This window comes from Rosa chinensis, chromosome 2 (genome assembly GCF_002994745.2).
Source record: "Rosa chinensis cultivar Old Blush chromosome 2, RchiOBHm-V2, whole genome shotgun sequence".
NCBI lineage: Eukaryota > Viridiplantae > Streptophyta > Magnoliopsida > Rosales > Rosaceae > Rosa > Rosa chinensis.
The window spans coordinates 70,258,641-70,273,413 of NC_037089.1; the positions used below are offsets into that span (position 1 = coordinate 70,258,641).

The 14,773-nt window shown below is 38.1% G+C and overlaps 1 pseudogene; it reads right to left on the reverse strand.

Moving 5' to 3' along the window:
• Nucleotides 1-1,121: 1,121 nt before the first annotated feature.
• On the reverse strand, nucleotides 1,122-3,965 carry LOC112184888 (annotated as a pseudogene).
• Nucleotides 3,966-14,773: the final 10,808 nt, after the last annotated feature.

Genomic DNA, 14,773 nt, shown 5'->3' on the forward strand with positions numbered 1-14,773 from the left:
CCTGTTAAGAGCTCAACAAGAACAACCCCAAAGCTATACACATCACTTTTCTCCGTAAATTGGCTTGACTGAAAGTATTCAGGGTCCAAGTAACCGAATGTGCCATGTACAAGTGATGTGGTCAGGTGAGTTTGGTCAATAGCAATTGATCTCAAAGTTCCAAAGTCAGCAATTTTTGCTCTGTACTTATCATCTAAGAGTATGTTTGTAGACTTGATATCTCTATGATAAATTGGAAACGAAGCTGTATAGTTTAAGTACGAGAGAGCCCCTACAATTTCTATGGCAATTCGTAAACGCATTTTCCTTTCTTCTCTCTGCGTCTTTTTTCTTCTTTCTTCTTTTTTTTAATTGACCTTTCTTCTTGCTTCTTCTCTACTGGAGGGGGATGGATATAACAACTGTCCATTCAAATGAATGTTGAAGGGGGAGAAGGAGTCAGTGGCTCATCGGAGGAAGGAGTAGGAGAAGCGGTTCGGGGGCTTGGAATCGGCTTCGGGGGATGTGCATATGCAGGTGATTTTGCGGAAGCAGACGAGGAGGGAGAAGGCGGTGGCGGTGCCAGTGGCTGAGGGGATTGGGTGAATGGGTGCATCGTGATTAAAAGGTTGAGTCTTTGGTGATGGTGGGTTGGTTTTAAAGGTTGAGTGACTTGAGTATGTTAATGGTGGGTTTTTTCACAGGAGGAAGAAAGGAAGAAGAAGAAGGCGGCTTCAACTGGTTCGTTTTGTGCCCTGAAGGAGAGAATGACAGGAACCGAAAGCCCGGATAAACCGACCCGTTTTGTGTCTGTCCGGGTTTAGGCCGGTCCCTGTTCTCTGCGTCTGCAAGTCCGGCCCGATGTAGCTATGCCGGTTCCGATCCCAGTCCCTGTAAAAGCAGTGCCGGTCTAGGACCGTGCCCAGCCCTAAGTAGGATGATGTCTTGTAATTTAAAAGATTATTTCTATTTATTGTCTACAACATACAGAAAACAATTAGATATTACTACAACTAGGAAACATATTTTCTGGTTTAGGCAAAAACTAAGAAACATTTTTCTCACCTTGACTTGAAAGATAATAGTGGGATTTCATGGAATGATGAAACCCGACCAACATCCAAAGTTGATCCTGTTCCCGTTCAACTCGAAGCAATGTCCCATGGCTCAACTAATTCAGTTATGACAAATTCAACCTCTTCATAGTTTTGTTCACCATTAGAAATCTTTTCTGTCATTTGAATCCCTTCTAGCTCTGATGTGACCTCTCTCATTGTAGGGCGCTTCTTTCCATTGAAATTCAGACATCTTCTTGCAAGGTTTGCCACTATTACAATATCTACTTTCGTTCCTTCCCTCAAAACTTGAGCATCAACAATTTCAAATAGATGATCTTTGTGCATGGAAATAATGAAATATGTGGCAAGACTTCTGCCTTCATCCTCTGACCTTAGAAAAGAAATTGGTTTTTGTCCTGTTAAGAGCTCAACAAGAACAACCCCAAAGCTATACACATCACTTTTCTCCGTAAATTGGCTTGACTGAAAGTATTCAGGGTCCAAGTAACCGAATGTGCCATGTACAAGTGATGTGGTCAGGTGAGTTTGGTCAATAGCAATTGATCTCAAAGTTCCAAAGTCAGCAACTTTTGCTCTGTACTTATCATCTAAGAGTATGTTTGTAGACTTGACATCTCTATGATAAATTGGAAAGGAAGCTGTATAGTGTAAGTACGAGAGAGCCCTTGCAATTTTTGTGGCAATTCGTAAACACATTTTTCATGTGAGTGTGAAGTCTTCAACTTGCTTTGTGATATACTTGGAAAGGGTTTCATTTGGTATAAATTTATAAACCAAAATAGGAACTTCTGTCTCTAAACAACAACCCAATAGTTGAACCACATTTCTATGGTTAATTTGGGAAAGAATGACAACCTCATTGATGAATTTTGAAAGTTGGCTTTCATCAACTATTTTAGACTTCTTCAAAGCAACAATTCTCCCGTCTTCTAACATGCCTTTGTATACAGTACCTTGACCTCCTTGGCCAAGAATCCTATCCACATTAAAATTGTTGGTAGACTTCTCTAACTCCTGTGATTTGAACAATTCAATTTTCTCAACATTAACTTCGCCTGACGATAATTGTTCTTCTAATAATAAACCACCATTTCGTTTGAAGACATCTTTTTTCGTTTTATCTTATTCTTTTTCTTCAGGAATTTATATCCAAACCACACACCAATAAGAAGCAATAAGAGTCCAAGACTCGAGCTCAAACCTGCATAACTCAGCCACCAAAATGTGCAAATTAAGTCAGATTGAAAGACATATTTTTTTATTGAAACTCCAAAAATATATTCTCTTGACAAGACACTTGAGTGTTTGCCACAAAACAAATTTAAAAGGGCCTTTCAAAATTCAAAGAGAGAGGCAAAAAAAAAAAAAGTAAAATTCTTCTATGGTACCAGACGTATTGCTACTTCAAAAATACACTACTAGTCAATGAAAGCAGACCATTTGGTACTTGGATTTATTCTTTGTTAGACAATTTGGTACTTCACAATTCACATCCATTTTTTTCTTTACAAGTAAGGGCATGATTGTCATTTCAACCTTATTTTTATCAGAAGAAGAAAAACAATTTTTTTTTTAAATTCCGGGTAATCAACCAGCTATTATAGCTCTTTCGAATATTTATCATTTGTTGGGTAGTATAGAGTATTAATATAAACTTTATTTAATATTAGTTCATATTTAACAAGAATTGATTAAATTTTTTTAGAGAAGTTAATTTTTATTTAATAATATGAAAAACATTTCTATTCAATAAAATGAGTTGAAATAAAAGGAACATTTTTCTGGACCATAAAACCAAAAGACCTGGTATAAAAATCTTGAATGAGACTTTACAAAATATTTTGTCATTAATATAAAAAAATAATAATTTTGTTTCATTATTTATACATACTGTCTCTTTTAAATCCTGGAGAGCGGTAGCTGGTGGTGCCCTTTGTGGTGGCAGCGAGGCAGGTGGTGTTGGGTTGAGCTTTTGGATCAGGTCCAATTCAACCCTAGGGCTTACTCCTTTGTCTGGCCCAATTGAAATAGGAAGGGGAGGGTGGTTAGGCTATGGGCTTTTGGCTCTAGTTTCTTTTTCTTGCTATTTAGTTGGGTTTTTACTTTAGTAATTTTATATATATTTTTATATTATAGTTAGTAATTTTTTTAGTTCTTAATTGACATAATATATATATATATATATATATATATATTTTTGAAAAGGAGAATGACTCACTCATATTAACGAATCAACTACAACGGTCGAAATAGTACATCTACTAAAATAGACATAAACATAAGCTTATGCCTAAAATAGTACACATACTACGTCGTGGATGATAAAGCACAAAGTCTTAAGTAACAAAAAAACCTTCACCTTCAAAGGAACATATAGGCTACTATCTACCTCTCATTGAGCACGCAATTGTAGTACAAAGAAGTCTTACAGAAGATCTTCGATCAACTAGCTAGACTAAACTCCTAGGCTTAACTAAACAAGACGGATCACCTTCCCCTAATTAACATAATATTTGTTGTTTCTTAATTAAGCTTCAAAGTATTGAATTATATGCTTAATAGATACTGATTAGTGTTAATTTACATATCATTTGCATCAAGTATAATTAACAAGATTAGATTACTCTTTCAATTAATCTTCTTTTTACGTTTTGATATGTTAACTACATATGTTGGAGGTGAAGATTCAAAATGGAGGACACGAAGTGTATGGACAAATGAATTTGCATGACTACCAAAACTACAAACGCAAGACTACTATTTGCATTAACAATTTGTAACATATTTATGAATTATATTCTCTACCTTCGGCAAGGATCAATTTAGTCTTTCTCCCGTCGTCCTCACATCGGTACGAACCATACTCGTTCACGCACTTGCTGTTGCCAAAGCATCTGCGGCGACCATCTTGGCATTCATTAATATCTAAAATAATGGAGCGAACGAAAAAGAAAACAATTACGGACAATTTTTAGGATGAGACTTTTTCGGGAACTTAACTCAGACCAAAAACTCCGAAAAAAAAATATCTTGTTTTTGAAGAACCACTTAATTTTGGTGCCGCAATTTTATTTTATTTTATCAAAGTAGAAAATACAATGTTTTGTTAGAATAAAAATGTATTGATCATTAAACCTATATAATTACTAATTTGATATTTTAATTACTTTGAAAATTGTTGGATTCTGTAAAAGTAAATTGAGATTGGAATGGTCTACTCATTTCATTTCATAGTCCCTTTATATAGGGAAGAAATTACAACGGAAATATTGATTACAATTATGATATTAAATACTGATTGATTTATCTTTTATGCTAATTGATTGGTAATCACTGATTCCTTGATTCCCTCTTCGTCAGTTACTTTGACGAAGGCACATAATATGTTTTTCCTTTAACACTCTCCCTTGTGCCAAGTCAAAGACGAAATGGTGCATAAGTTGTTGCCCCACTAAAAACCTTGCCAAGTAACAATAAAAACCATGTGGGACAAAAAATAAAACTTGGTCGAAGGAAAAGAGCACAACGCACCTTCTACATTTGAGAATGACATGTTTGTGTTAGACTCCCCCTGACGTCTACACCTCCCCCTGATACTTACATTAATCAAGGGAGCTTGGAAAGTCTTCGCATTCCTATGCTTTTCACATGTTTCTCAAATATGGCCTTAGGCAATGATTTGGTGAACAAATCTGCCACATTCTCCTCAGACCTTACTTGATTCACTTGAATCTTGAGGAGGGCCTGTTGTTGCTGATTGTAGAAAAACTTTGGCGATATGTGTTTTGTATTATCACCCTTGATATATCCTATCTTCATATGTTCGATGCAAGCTGCATTATCTTCATAAATGCAAGTAGGTTCTTCAGTGGTAGAACTCAAACCACTAATCCCTCGAATATGTGCAATGATAGTTCTTAACCATACACACTCACGAACCGCCTCATGTACAACAATGATCTCTGAGTGGTTCGAGGAGGTAGCCACAAGGTTTGCTTGGTTGATCTCCAAGATATCGCCGTGTTCCATTGGTAAATACGTAACTAGTTTGGGAACGACCTTTATGTGGGTCAGAGAGATACCCAGCATCAGCAAAACCAACCAAAATATCATTTGGCGTCTTGGTGTAGTGAGTGGCACTCTCGCCATCAATATTTTCTTCAGGGATTGCAGTTCCATCTACGGTCCCTCTTGTCTCTCTGTAGGGAAAGAACAGTCTAAAGTCAATGGTTCCTTTTAGGTATCGAAGATGTTCTTGATACTATTCCAGTGACGATGCGTTGGCGCTGAGCTAAATCTAGCTAACAAGTTCACTGAGAATGCAATGTTTGGTCGAGTAAATTGGGCTAAGTACAATAATGCGCCTATTGCACTTAGATAGGGAATTTAAGCTCCCAACACTTGTTCGCCATCTTCCTTTGGACGAAATGGATCTTTCCTTGCATCCAAACTTCTACCGATCATGAGAGTGCTAGCAGGATGTGCTTTGTCCATGTTATATCGCCAGACTTTTGGACATATGCAGACTGGTGGATTAATATTCCACAAACTCGGTGTTCTAGTTCAAGGCCTAGATAGAATAGAGTTTTCCCAAGATCCTTCATCTTAAATTCGGATTTCAAGTAGCTCGCGGTTTCTCTTATTTCATCAAGAGTACCAGTTATGACATATACTACTACAATTGCAAATCCGGAACTTGTTTTCTTTATGAATACGGGCATAATTCATCGTTCTTATATCCCTTCCCAATCAAGTAGTCACTTAGATGGGTATACCACATCCGTCTGGATTGTTTCAATTCGTAAAGTGAGCGTTTCAACTTAATTGCAAACGCACTCTGTGGTTTAGAGTCACTTGACTTGGGTAATGTAAGGCCATTAGGCACTTTTCATATATATCTCTGAATCTAGATCCCCATAGAGATATGCAGTAACCACATCCATGAGCTGCATTTCCAGTCCTTCGGAAATTACTAAGCTAACTAAGTAGCGGAACATTATAACGTCCATTACAGGAGAGTATGTCTCCTCGTAGTCAATTCCAGGGCGTTGTGAGAAACCTTGCGCCACAAGGCGAGCCTTGTACCTCAGGACTTCATTCTTCTCATTACGCTTTCTGACAAACACTAATTTATGTCCTACAGGCTTTACACTTGATGGGGTTAGCACTACCTGACCAAATACTTGTCTCTTTGTTAGAGAATCTAATTCTACCTGGATTGATTCTTTCCATTTAGGCCAATCTGCTCTTTTTTGACATTTTTCAACAGAGCGTGGTTCGATATCATCGTGCTCTATGATTCCTTGAGCAACAGTATATATCATCAATGTGTATGGAAGATCTTTCTATCAACTCATACGTACTCTCGTAATCCTTTGAGATTTCTTTGTTCTCTGGAATCATTTCAAACATCGGAGCATCCTCCAGTAATGATTCATGGACATAACCATAATAAGAGATAATCTCATGAGAGGGATTCTATACATTGATGATTGGTTTGTGCCTTACTTACCCTCTTCTTCCTTGGGTGAGTGTCAATCGAACCAAGTGACCTCCCCCTCTTCCTTGGGGAGCCACGGCCTCAACCACACCTCCACTAAGTGCGGTTGCAGTGCCTCTATCTGCGGCACTGTGCCCCTTGTTGGGGACTTCTAACCTTGCAGGCACATTTGCAGCTGGTATATGTGATCTCGTCATTTTTGCGATATCAGTAAACGTATCAGGCATCGAATCTGCTACTTTCTGAAAATCGATTATTCTTTTCACTTCACTTTCACTTTATGAAGTGCGGGGATCAAGATGAGACAGAGTGGAGACAAACCACGACAATTCCTGTCGTTCCCTTGGAAAATCCTTTTTCCTATCTCCCCCTAACGACGGGAAGACTGTCACATCAAAGTGAAAATCCGCAAATCTAGCGGTAGAGAGATTGCCTGTCAAGGGTTCCAAATAGCGGATAATTGTTGGGGATTCGTATCCAACATAAATACTTAATCGTCTCTGAGGACCCATTTTGGTGCGTTGTGGGGGCACAATAGGCACATATACTGCTCAACGAAATATGCGTAAGTGTGAAGTGTCAGGCTCATATCCAGTTACCAACTGGTACGCAGAAAATGGTTGGCTAGCTGTGGGTCTTAAACGAATAAGTAAAGCTGCGTGCAATATTGCATAACCCCATGTAGATATAGGCAGGTTGGTGCGCATAACCGATGCCCTAGCCACCATCTGTAGCCTTTTGATGGTGGCTTCTGCGAGACCATTTTGTGTATGCACATGGGGTACAGGATGCTCTACATCAATCCAAATAGATATGAAATAATCATCAAATGCTTTTGATGTAAACTCTCCAGCATTATCAAGCCTTTATAGACTTGATATGGTGATCAGGGTGGTGAGCCCTTAAACGTATAATCTGTGCTAGGAGTATTGCAGCATTTCTGGTGGACAATAAAACGATATGTGACCATATTGTCGAAGCATCCACCAGAACCATAGAGTACTTGAATGGTCCGCATTCTGGATGGATAGGTCCACAAACATTTCGTTGTATCCTTTGTAAGAATGGAATGTTTTGTTTTGTATCTTTAGCATAGGAAGGTCTCGATCCTGTTTTTGCTAAAGAGCAGGGTTTTCAAAATGAGTGATGTGCCTTTGAAATAGTCAATGAGGCATAATGGGAGGGAGGTAGTGCTTCTAGTACTTCAGAAGGCAATGACTGCATTTGAGCAATACTAGAACCGACACCTTGCAGTGTGGCGGATTTTTCTCCTATTTTTCACTCGAAAGAAGGGATGTCCGTGTGAGTTCTTTAAAAATACGGATCATCATGTCATGACCTCGGTGCCAAAGGCGGTCATGCAAAAGCCTGTATGATTCAGTGTCCCACATTTCATTGTTGGTGACAATATAGAATTCAATGATCCGAATCGTAGTGAGGTACAGTCCACTAAATTGACTCATAAGTTTCTCTAAGATGTGTTTCCTTCCATAGTCATTAGATGTAATATCAAGGTATTCATTTCCATTCTCACGGTGTGTTTTTACATGATAACCGTTGGCACAAATTTCTTTGAAACATTAACAAGGTTCGATTAGCTCTTGGTGCATATAGAGCGTCTGTGACTTGAAATGTTGCGCCATTAGGCAGCAAAAATTTGGCAATTCCTCGCCATTTTATTAGTTGTGATAATCCAATCATTGTAGTCACAGAGGAATTATAGGCTATTATTTCAATGAATAATTGCCTATGTCTTAATATTATGTGGGTAGTTCCACTAACATCTAAGTACTCAAGTTCTCCTCCATTCATTCCTACAAATAAATGGGAGGTATTTAGAAAATATAACTCATATTCTTTAGAGTATTTCTATTTGCGTAGAATGGTATTATTTTCATTCTAATAATTTTTCTTTTTTCTAGATGTATTGCTTTACATCTTTATAGTGCTATTTCGAACCATGTAAATATGTGTATAGAAATAAATTTGAATAAATTCAGTGCTTCAGAATAAAATTCAAAATTTATTAATAAGTCAACGATAAGCAAATCAAAGGTCTTTGTTCAGAAATCTAATTCATCAAACCATTATTTAAGACCAAATAATAGTCTAATTAAAAATGAGGCATTATGCCTTCACAACTATCTTTGGAAAATAAAATGAATAAAGCAGATCAGTCAAGATTGAGAGCATCCATTGACTTAGCAAGTTCCTCTTTGCCATTGAAGTCTGCAATTGTAAGGTTGACGTCTAGGTCATGACCTCCTTCTTCCATATAGTGAGCCTCTTGTTCTTTAGACTCTCTATACTTCTTGTAATTGGCTACTACTCTGTTGTTTGCTTGGCAGTTCTTGTACCAATGCCCAATGAATCCACACCTATATCATGGTTCATTGTCAACTCTTTCCTTTGGCATCTTGTTTCCATGATCCCCATGTCCCTTTCCACGTGGTGCATTGTTGCCACGTGGGTAGGGATCAGCACGTCTAAACCCCCTTGCATTGGAGTTATTTCCACCTTTCATTTTTCCATAATTAGCCTCGGGAATTTTCTTTGTCCCAGTGGGCCTGGCATTGTTATTCAAGAGAATCTTATTTTGTCTCTCAGCCACTTGCAGTAGGCTTATCAACTTATTGAAGGTTGTGATTCTTTTGTTGTCATAATCCAACTGATACTGGTTCGCTAGTATAAAAGCTGAATTAGGAAAGGTGGTAAGAGTCTTGTAGATCATATCATCTTCTGTGATTTCATTTCCACATAAATTGAGACGTGCCTTTAAGCGCAACATGTCCTTGTTGAAGTCATTGACCTTTTTATAGTCAAGCAAGCGGATTCCATTCCACTGAACAGCCAATCCTGGGAACAAAGTATCGTGAATGTTCCCAAAACGTCATTTAAGGGCATCCCACAGTGCTTTGGGTGTCTTCAACTGAAGGTACTCCCAGCGTAGGCTAGGATCAATATGTCGCCTCAGAAAAATTAAGGCATCTGCTTTCACCTTATTAGATAGTTCATCATCTTTGGGATCAGTAATTGTGGCAGTGTAGTCTTTTGCCACAAAGGCAGTTTCCATATCGGAAACCCAACGATGGTACTCAAGTTCTTCTGAGTCCAAGATGTCAAATTCAGGTCGAGTTGGATTAGCCATCTACATAAAACAAGAGAGAAGATATAAATTATGCAGTCATAAAGACATCCACGTAAATTATTTTCCAAACATATGAATTAGATTTCAAGACCAAGATTCGTAATGGTCACATTTTTTCGATGCTATGTGAAAATACTTTATCACAGTAAGTTAGTGTATAATGCGCATGAATTTTCATTATCATGGCCAAACGGTATTGATATGTTGCATTAAAAATAATCATAGTACATTTAAATATATCATATAAAAATAAGCTACATGGCATGCTCAAATTTCACAAATATACAACAAATTATATATTACACATAATAATAGCAATAATATATCATGCGTAAAATAAATATAAATAATAGCATAATATAAAGGCATGCTTAGGAATAATTATATAAAATTCACAAGACATGCTCACAATTGCATAAATAATATATAATAAAATATATATGGCATGTTCATATAAAGTATAAACTATAGCATAATTAAAACATGCTTAAACGTAATTATGTAAAACATAAATAACAAGACATGCTTAAAAAGATCAAAATTATCTAACTAAACATGCTCAAAAGTTCTAATTATAAATGATGAAAATATACCATAGTATGAAAATAAATAAAAGAGAACATACTTAGTTGCGAGAAAATAAAACAATCCTAGCGCACGCGCGTGTTGATGCAGGCATGCGTAGCGATGTTTTTGGGCTTCAGAAAACTGGACCGCTTCCTTTTCATTTCAACAGTAGGCCACGGGCCTTGTTCTTATTTTCATTTTTTTTTGTGTCTGGGCCGCAGGGCCTCTATTTTTTTCTTTGGACCGGCTATTACTTTGGCCGGATCACCTCTTTTTGTTTTTTTTTCTTTTCTCTCTTCGTTTATTTCTGTTTTTTTTTTCTGGGCCAAGTGGCCTGTTTCTTTCTTTCTTTCTTTTTCTGGGCCGCTTTTTCTTTTGCTGGGCCTTTTTTTTTTTTTTTTTTTGCAGATTGGGTCAACAGCCCAATTGGAAATGGACCCGAATCAGGTCGAGGGCAGCAACCGGGTCGTCCATCTGCGTCGGTCTTCCGGAGCCGGGTTGCCGCTGCAGACGAGTGAAGTGACGTCGGAATCCGAAGAGGAATCCAGTCCGAGATCGGTGAGTCTCAAGGGCAGCACCTCAGAGGCGTGCGTGGAAGGGGCAGTAGCGCGGCCGGTCTTCTGGGTCGGGCTGAGTAGCGTGCTGGCACGGTTTGCAGGCTGGCTGAGGCGAGGAGCCACGCTGAGGTTGGCCGGCTGTGGGCTGCCCCGAGGTCGGGTCGGTGCTGGAGGCGAATCACCGGCGACTTGGATTGGTTGGGCACGTCGGAGCTGGGCGTTGGAGGTGCAGCGTAGGCACGGTGATACAAGCGGTGGTCGCTGGGTGGGCTGCGCAGGCACGGTGTCGATCTGCAAGGATCATAGATCGTGGACTGAGGCCGGTGAAGTGACGGCGGTGTCGGTCTGGCTGGGCAGCTGCTGCTACAAGGTGAGGTCGGCGCGGCTGTGCTACAGGCGTGGACGAGGCCGATCTGGATCAGATTTTTTTTTTTTTTTTTGGTTGTTGGTGGCGGCAGAAACAAAAGAAAAATATTTTTTTCTTCTAGGGTTTGTTTCTTTTCGTCAGAAAGAAAACTAGAAAATTAAGATTTTTTTTTTCTATTGGCTATTTGCTCTGAGCGTGCTGATAACGTGTAAAAGTAAATTGAGATTGGAATGGTCTACTCATTTCATTTCATAGTCCCTTCATATAGGGAAGAAATTACAACGGAAATATTGATTACAATTATGATATTAAATACTGATTGATCTATCTTTTATGCTAATTGATTGGTAATCACTGATTCCTTGATTCCCTTTTCGTCAGTTACTTTGACGAAGGCACATAATATGTTTTTCCTTTAACAGATTCCTCATTTTCTTCAACTCAAGTATCTATTCCACTTTGAGATTGATAACGATCTGACTTGCTTGTGAGGAAAAAAAATTATTTTTCAACTTTAATAAAGCGGTACCAAATTTCAAATATGAAGACACATGTCTGGCCAAAAAATAAAAAATATTCAAACACATGACCAAAATTGCAATATTAAAACAGGACCACAATTATAGTTTTGTTAAAACACAAGGACTGAAAAATGCATTTGATCATTAAAAAAAAAACTGTAAAATTTTTAATTACCATCACAAGATTTTTCCTCGAGATACGGATTTCCTTCGAACCCCTCACGGCATGAACAATAAATTTCCGGCCGTTTGACTGGGGGAGAAGTGGTAACATAGCACGACGGGTCAACCTGAAGCGTTGAAAAATTGAACTGGTTAAATAATTCAAATGAGCTAGTGTCGTTGATAATCCTCCATGTAAGTAACACAGGAACGACCTTGCCCATTCTGTTCAAGCGAGCTGCAAGCTGTGGCGGAACCAGGATCCGAGACTTGTCTAGGCTAATTAGAAGTACACTATTTTTTTTTTTTAGGCGGAATCATGTTTGATTGTTCGGTCGAAAATGAGAATCTTTCAATAGGTTTTTACCCCCGATTGTTCTATTCTTGCTTCACTTGCAGACAATCAGTACATAATTGAATTGGCCTTCAAAATCTGGGAAAATTTATGTTTCCCCTCCTAATTCATCTTTCTAGTTCCTACTTACCAATTCCAAATATTGTACATATATACTCCTTTCAAGAAAAGTCACTAACCTTGCTATGAGCTTTAAACCAGGACTCTCTGTCGAATTGAGGATTATCAAGATTCACAGGGTCGCCATAAAAGAAATTGGGAACCACCACGAAAAATCCAGCTGCAACAACTTTATCCGCAGGTTACCTTTTTCAAAAGATAATGTGAAGTAGTAAGTAATGGATACAGTGCATTACTGAACTCAAAGTTGTATGGTAAACTTGGAATAAGACCCCAACTGACCATCTTGATACCAAATTTATCAAAACGAACATACTTGCATCATTCAAACATTTACCTTATTCTCAGATTTCCAGAGACAGATTGACCATTTTATTGATTACTAGAGTAGAGAAAAAGAAGGCATGCCATTGAATAAGAAAAAGGACGGACAAATCACAATGTAGAATTGAAGAAAAGATAACTGTACCTTAAACCAAAGAAAAGAATTGACCAGCAAAGAAAAGAAATCAACAACAAACCCATTTAACCCATTAAACCAATCAAGAGAGAATTGATCAGAAACATTATTTCAATCAACAAACCCATTAAACAATCAAGAGAGAATTGATCAGGGACACTAATTCCATCAACAAACCTATTAAACCAATCAAGAGACTTAGCTAAAAAGAAAAGAAAGACTTTCTGTTTTGGAGCAACTCAGAAAACAAAGCAAGCTTGGATGGGGAAAGCCGGAGAAGATGACTGCAAGTCAGCAATGAAAATCAGTACAGGAAGTAGAACTAGACTCAATATCACGAACCTGCTGGCTGTTGTGCGTCCAAGAGGCGACTAGGCGAGGCTGAGAGTTCCAGGAGGTGAGGGAGGTTGCAGATAAGTTGTTGTTGTTGTTGTTTTTTTTTTTTTTTTGCTTTGGGCTTGTCAGGACCCACCCCGGAAATACCCTCCTAAATCCTAGGTGGACCTGCGGGACCCACTTTTCGAGAAAATTCGACAGAACCTCCCCTAAAAATGGGCAACCCTAAACCTGCTGAAAACACTTCTCAATAGGAATTTAAATTCTATGCTTGAAGCCACCCTGCTTCCTAGCATCATTCTATAATTTTCCAAATAAAAACATCAAACTTCACAACCAAAATATCTTACACAAATACAACCCAGCAACTCAATCGTTCAACAATCTCCCAAAATAAACCACTCTCTTACACACATACTTATACAAAAGTATAAATCCACTCTCAACAAGTATTCAGAGCAATCTAAGGAATAGACTCGAAATATAATACAATGAGTAGGTTAATCAATAACCTACTGAATATGGATGATAGAGGTGGTACTAGCCTCCGCTCCTATGCCGGTCCGCAACACTGTGATCTGGGCAATTTAAACCAAAGGGCCCAGGGGGAAAGTACATAAAAACGTTAGAGTGAGTGGACAAAATAAATAAGTATAAATGAAGATGAATTTATACTTTCCCACAAGTTTACAATATAAAGTCTCGATGCATGCAACGTTTAAAAAACGTATTTCTTTAAACCCAAAACTCGTACAAACCATTCCAGCCTTGCTGGATAAAATAAATCGGACTAGCCCCGCTAGTCAAATCATAATAAATATGGGGAAGGACGTTCACCATACGAAAGAAGGGAGCCTTATTGGCTCGGGTCGGAGTGTCCCACACTCTTGAGCATCCCATGCTCTCCTCTACTCACCTACGAACACATAGTAAGTAGGGAGGAGTAATAATAGGCTAGCCAGTAATATAATATATATAGAACGACCCTGGGTATGGTGGTTAAAAACCGTTAAATCCTTAAAGCTTCCCCAAGTCCCATGTATAAGGAACAATACGGGTACGATTCCCAACCGTACAATGATTTTCGTAAAAAGCCGTATAAATTAACGAGGCATTCCCAATGCCTAAACCGAAAGTCGGTAAATAAATATGGAGACTTACTCCATCGAAATCCCATTTCAAAAATCCTTCAAAAATCTCAAATATAAATTCGAATCCGAGCATAAATACTTTATATCCAAAACTCACAACCGTTACCAATCATAAATACTTCATGAGAAACAATATTTAAAAGTAATTCCATAAGAGAACTCACAATTATCTTTATATGCTCGGTAAAAATACGTTAATAAAATAAATCAAGCTTTAATAAATAAATGCATGCATCACTTGTTTGAAAACAAAAGTCCACTCACAAAGTACGGCTAAGCTTGCCGTCGATCCAAACCCTCCTCGAGGAAATCCTCCTCACGTCCTGTACAATAGAACGTTCGTAACTTTAATTTCGGGTTGGAAAATTAAATTGAATTAATTAAAATCAACCCCCAAAATCCACTTTAATTGTCCAATTTCTTCCAATCTTCCTCAAAAATATTATCTCCCTAATATATAGGCTCAAAGGC